A 7,099-nucleotide genomic window follows, 5' to 3' on the forward strand; every position below is an offset into this window, starting at 1 on the left:
TTTCTCAATTTTTTTTGTGAGTCCATAATTCTTTTCTAAAAAATGTTTGTAAAATCAAATTTTCAATATCACAGTATTACACAATAGTATAGTATTGCACAGTATCATGTTGTATGAGTGCCAATGAGAAAAATCTCCAATCACATATGCAACTATTCCAGTCATAATTACGTTCGATAACTCTGCATGTTACTGGTTTAATTAGGATTAAGTAAAATTTACTGGTTACCCGATGAATGATTTAAAGAAAATTGAAAAAAATTAGTTGTTTCACCTCGGTTAATATCCATTCGAGGTCTTCTTTCATAAACATATAAAAATATCGTAATGAATTTCATTGAGAATCTGACAACACTTATGTACATAGGTATCGTCAAACTTACATCTACTTAGTTATTGTCAAAACTTACATCTACTTAGATATTGTCAAAACTTACATCGTGATCAGGTGCCATATTTGTTTTCTTTGATTACGTCGATGTTATGACTTAATATCTCCTTAATCTAGCTATGTCCTTGGCTTTCATTATAGTGGCAATAACGTGTCATATTTAATTACAATATAAACAGTGTAATTAAATTAAAATATTTACATGGACAAAACAAGTGTCAAACATCGTCTACGTTTGAGAATGATTAAGTCGCCATTTTTTCAAATTTTATAACAAAAACAACCAAATGTTTCAGCTTTATCAAAAGGAATTAATGTTTGATTCTATGCTGCTTTAAGGTAAGACAATGACCGTTAACGCGAGCTGCCAACAGTTATTTGATTTGCATTATAACAATCTTACAAAATACATTTTTATCAAGTCAGCCAACGCTGTCAATGTGGTCGCCATCTTGTAAAATAATACCAGATTTTCAGAAAATAGCTTATTTGCAAATCAACTTGCATTGAAAGGATATTAATAATAAATTAAACTATTGCATATACGATATTTCAAATATTAATGAATATAGTAATAAGCACATATGTCAACAATGTTTTCATCTATTTGGTTTAAATCGCAATTCTAAGTTGACACGACAGAAAATCCAATATTTATCGAAGTTTGGTGATTTAACAGTGTGAACCTATTCAGGCAACAAGACAAGTTTTCAAAAGCATTTTGAAGGGAGAAGACCAAAATTTAAACTTTTCTAAAAGGCATAACTATATTTCTAAATATATGAGGAATAACTATATGTTTCCACACTGTTGTATCATGAACTTAAAGTAATTTATTTTATTGATTCTTGAAAGCCCATGTGCATTTCTATGCATTTTACTTGGGCGTGATACGGGTGATGTGTGACGTCGCCAATGCCAAGTGATGACTGCTATAGTTGGATATGACAAGCTACAAAGGGCCCCCGAAAAATTACTAGTGTATAACCATTCAAACGGGAAAACCAACGTTCTAATCTATATTTAAAACGAGAACACTTATGAACCACATCAAAAAACGACACCTACTGAACATTAGATTCCTGACTAAGAACAGGTGCAAACCAATGCAGCGGGATTAAACGTTTTAACGGTACCAAACCTGTTCCTTATCTGAAACAATAGTGTAAAATTACAACATAGAAAGGCCTTATAAAATATCAATTGGAATGACTTAACTCAATAAAAAAAAACATACTAGTAACACAAATGAACAAAGTACACTGAACGAATACATTTGATATATGATACAATGTAAGTACAAAGGTAATCAAAAATAATGATGCATAATTACAGTAAAAGTTTTATACCGCTGTGAAATGCTAAACAATTTAAGAAGAACAGCAACTTTGAAAAAAATACGTCATATTATGCACAGGTAAATGAAAATAATTTTGTTGTTAAGTATACTTCTTCTTCTTTGTGTATAACCTTCCGTTTAGGAATACAAATCCTTGTATATTAATATAACTATTCCAAAACCTGGGGTGAATATCAACAATTAAACTATACAATTGGTTTTCGATGAAACTTCGTGTTCTTCATCTTCAGGTGATGTGTGGTGTATATGGTGTGTACAACTTGTAATATTGTACAAATGATAATATGGGAACATTGTTTGTATAAGTTATCAGTGTTTTATGAACTACTTATAATAAAGAGTTAATGTAAGCATTCAGTTTTTTTTCCGCATAGTTCTGTTATATTTTCACAACTACATGATACAGACTTATACTAAGCATTGATACAAAAAGCATTATAAAACACAAAAAGACTTTTTATGGATATTGATATGGTATAAGGAGAAAAATGAAATTATAATTTAAACAATTTAGATATCCTCATTTCTAGTTTGAGGACAAGGAAAAAAGCACTAGCTGTTAGGTTGAAGTGTATAGATTGGCATTTAAAACATTAAACCGGTACATTAAACATGTTTAAGAAGATAAACCTGTATCCCCTATGTTATATGTCAAAAAACTTATAATTTGTACAAAAACCCTATACAAATTATAATTGATACAAACTTACGTCTTGTACACAACATATGCAGTACAAAGGAAAAAGAAATAAGGTTGATGTTAATAGTACGACGAAGTGAAAATTTATAGCAATTCTAAACAACCAAAGCTGATCAATTTTACAAGAAAATACGATTTGAGAGTACTCGCAGTTACTGACAACGCAATGCAAAAAAAATGTATCGACAGGCAGTAGGATAATATACCTCTTTACACATAAAAATGAAGGTAAATGTGTCTTTATATGTCCCGTTTGAAAAGAAAACATTGAGTTATGCTTTAATTTTCTGATCGATATAAGTGCCAATGTAAACTATATTCAAAGACGTTGATAATATAAGTCTGTACTTATTGCACAGTATTGTACTAATTGCACAGTATTGCACAATAACACAGTATTGCAGAAAAAAAAGAGTATTGCGAAATAGCAAGATATCTTCAATGTTTTCTGTGCTGATGTGTATCCGAAGAGAACAATCCCTAGAGTGAAATAGTAAATTCACATTGGCTGTTTTTGACAAAACAAATACGAATTATGAGTCCTCAATGCTCTTCAGCTTGGTAATTTATTTGGCATATTACCGTTTTGATTTTAGTAATGTCAAGACAAAAAGCACGTGTAGCGCGCAAAACTATTACCATGGTGTCTAATTATTTTTCTTTTTAAAATGCAGTCATTTTGAAAATCCATACAAATACAAACAAAATTGTTGCAGGACGATTAAGGGATGCTCAAATTCCCTTTGACAACTACACTTTTATAGCTGATAAGTTAGAATCTAATCTTAATTAACTCTAATTTTTTAAATATGAAATCATTAAATTAATATTCCTGAACAATAGGGACAAACAGTACAACGATGACCTATTTGAGTCAACATCTGTGTCTGGAACATATACATTCTTTGGGGAATCATTCAGATTAGACCTGGTTATTGAGGGAAACTATCTGATAAACACAAATAGAAGTTAGATATGACCTTAAAATTATTGACTTTCATAAATCTTGAACAAAAACGAAATCAATTATGTAAGATCCATCAATCAATTGTAATATTTGTATAAACGATAATACTTGTAAGATATTGATTTTCAAATAATGAAGACATAATCTCTCCATCAGTTTAGATGGCACTGATATGTCAATAAAAGCTTGTAGTTCTTTGTTTTTATAGGCTTTTGCATAATTCTACGTTATTTGGTCTCTGTTATAATATTGTTTTATCAGCAATCATAGTAATATGTTTATTAGCTACGTATTGGACAACAAGGGGCCACGAAAAAAATGTCAATCAAATCAATGTTATGTCTTTTTGCCGGCATCACGAATGTTCAAGTCATTGATATTAAATGGCAATAGCACACTTTAATTCTATTTTCAGTCGAATGCAAATACATTCTTTTGGTGTGTTTGAGCATTTGATTTTAAAATAATTACCATTTGATGGTAGGCAGAATTCCCGTTTTCGATTTTGCTCTGAGTTCGAGTTTTTTTTTTATTAATCTTTTTTCTTATATCTATCAAGACTGTTTTTTTTATATACTTTTCACTATATGCTTTTAGAGGTAGGACCGCCAGGAGCAAAGGGAGACCCAGGAGATACGGGTAAGTTGCATGTACTATTTAAACTGTATATTGTCTCATTTGAACTTTTTTGGAAAAAGAATAATGTTTTGCTCTTATTGTGTTATGGGTGGTTTTCTCTATCTTGGATTGTTAAAAGCAGAGAACCTAAGTTCCAGATTTTCAATCAAAATTTGATACAGGAATGGGAGTTTGCATATAAAAGAAAAACATTATAAGATTAAAAATTTCTAAACATTAATATTATAACAAGTGTATATTATTTTTGTTTCATTTTGAATGTTTTTAAAGTTGCATTTTAAGGATACGAAACCCTGGAGTAGTGCATTTTCTGAAGGAATCTACATGGAATTTTACCATTTTGAATTTTAGCCAGCAAAAACGTACGGTGGCCTTATCTTTTTTTGGTATTCTCAAAGTATTTTATAAAAGCTATCTTCTCGGGTTTTTTATTTTACAATTATATCATTTAGTTAAGATTCTAATCACATAATGATGTTTTTTTTTCTGTATAATCCATTAAAAAATGTGTCAAAAACTGTTAATTGAGAAAATGCGCGGAGACTTTTTTATTATATTTTTGAACATATATCAATAAAAACTCCATTTTGGCAAAGAATGAACAATTTCTATCATTTTTAATTTAGACACCTACAGTATACCACCTTAACTTGAGTTTTACTTTTTTCCTAAAGCTGTATGGAGATCTGTTATTGCTAGCATTCACGTTTGTTTTGGTCTCTGGTGGATTATTGTTTCATTTGCAAATATAATGCCAATTGTAATATGTAAATTTAAGACTTATCAAACCACAAAGGACATAATATGAATCAGCAATCAAATCCAATTCCTATTGATTTGTTGCCAGCTGGAATGTTTTTATACCCCAAATTTTAACGTCAATGACATTTTTTAATTGAAGTTGCAATCGAACATATTGTATTAAATACAATTTTTAAAGAAAATATCCGTTCTAATAATTATATCTTTACAATTTAAGGACCAACAGGACCAAAAGGGACCACGAAGGATAAAGGTAAGTACAACAACTCACATCATATAAAATATTTTTTGTAGCCTTCAATCTCAGTTGCTTTTGAATAACCAGGAGTTCCTACTCCACCTTTGGCATTGTAGCGTGGCTATAAAAGCCGGCAATCAGTCAAAATGAGTTGGTGAAATTTTGAGAAAAAAAGACGGGAACATTGTTAAGACATATGGAACATATCGGTTATTGTCTGTGAAACGGATATTCAAAAAGATCACCCAACACATGATTGCGTTGGTTAAAATAAACACCCGTAACCCGTAACATAATAAATGTGAGCAGCAACCATCTAACAAGAACAGCTTGATTGGAGAAACACGCCTTTAGACAAGATACTTGTATCTTCGTTGGTCATTCTTTTCTACAAAATAAATCTGGGCTAGCTCTTTTAATTTGTCTTCGTGTCTGGAAAGGGGAATACTTGTGTAAAGTGTGGAAAAGGTTTTTGATATTCTTGCTTTACACATTTTTTAGATAGTATGTACCATGAAAGATCCTGGGAGTTTTTAAGTATCCACGTTTGGTTCACGCCAACTATAGAGTATTTTGTTTCGAAAATATGCATGGAGTTAGGTTTGATTGCCGATAAAATTGATGTACATGAGATATAAAAACTACTTGTAGGAAATATTACAAATAATTCCATAAAAATACACATGGGAGTAGTCGATAACTAGTTGAAAAACTTGTGTCAGATCCATTTGTCCTTTTAAACAATATAGTATGTTGAACTATTAAATATACGAATATCAGATATGACAGGTTTCTATCATGAAGTTTATAGATTGCACTTGTGTAAACCTTGTATATAACACCGACGACTTGAAATGTAGCTGAACCAAATATCAAAAGACGTTTGAATTCAAAACCAAGAGAGAAAAAACATATTTTATTATCACAATATTTTATTTTATAACCTAAAACGACAAACACATCTTAAAGCTGTGTTCATTTTATTAACACAAAGAGGTAACCCTGTCCTGTGCATTTGTTTTTTAGGGCCTATTCGAACCAAATTCAATTTTGCATGGGTTCGTCACAATCAGATAAGTCATTTAAGGCCAATATGTTCTACTTCAAACCCGTGATTTTTTTGGATCAAAATGAACAGGCTTTTCTTTTATTTAGATACATAGCATTTTAATATTGTTTACGGAATAATTAATTCGACCATAATTTATCATTGTATCGATTTGAGTTTGAATGTCTCTCTGGTACCTTTTCCCTGGTAATAAGTCTTATTCGGTTGCACAAAGTCGCGAAAAGGAATTTTGAACTAGGAAAAGAGGGGTGAAAGATACCAGAGAGACATTCAGACTCATAAATCGAAAAACGCAAGGACTAAAAACAAAAAAAGACCAACAGATAAACAAAAGCATACAAAACACAACAGAACAATAATACTAAGCAACATGAACCGCAGATCCTGCTCTATATGTGGCACCTGTCGTGTTGCTTGGGAATGTACACACCCGGTAATACGTCTAATTCGGTAGAACACAGTCGCGAAAAGGAAATGTGATAGAAGGTATGAATAAGGAACAGATCAACTGTCATCTGGAAAACGGCTATCCAATAACGGTCAACCAACTCGTGATGACATCCGTTAAATTTACCAATGGATAATTTAAGCTTCACCATTTGGAACTCTTGGTTTCATAATTTTATGTGAGCAGCAACCCTTTATAAGTAACTTAATGTATCTGGTAGAAGAACAAAACATAACGAAAACGATACAAAATTAGTGTCATTAATTTCGCCTAGAGTTTTCAAACAGAAACTTTGAAATGCTAATAATTGAAATAATCAGTTTATAAAAGTGTCAATTCCAGTTTCAAAAGTTAAATAAAAAAATGCAAGACTCCCAGGAAAATTCAAAGAGTGAGAAAGTCACTAATCAAATGGCAAAATCAAAAGCTCAAACACATCAAACGAATGGATTACAACTTTCTTATTCCCGACTTTGTACATGCATTTTCATATGTACAAAATGATGGATAAAACCTGGATTTATA

General features: G+C 31.0%; 1 long non-coding RNA gene across 1 annotated transcript; it reads left to right on the plus strand.

Moving 5' to 3' along the window:
- Nucleotides 1-623: 623 nt before the first annotated feature.
- LOC143043367 (uncharacterized) lies at nucleotides 624-5,073 on the plus strand. The gene is made up of 3 exons (XR_012968342.1): nucleotides 624-730; nucleotides 4,016-4,057; nucleotides 5,037-5,073. It is a non-coding gene; the product is annotated as an uncharacterized LOC143043367 (long non-coding RNA).
- The last annotated feature ends 2,026 nt before the right edge of the window (nucleotides 5,074-7,099 follow it).

This window comes from Mytilus galloprovincialis, chromosome 8, assembly GCF_965363235.1.
Source record: "Mytilus galloprovincialis chromosome 8, xbMytGall1.hap1.1, whole genome shotgun sequence".
Taxonomy (NCBI): domain Eukaryota; kingdom Metazoa; phylum Mollusca; class Bivalvia; order Mytilida; family Mytilidae; genus Mytilus; species Mytilus galloprovincialis.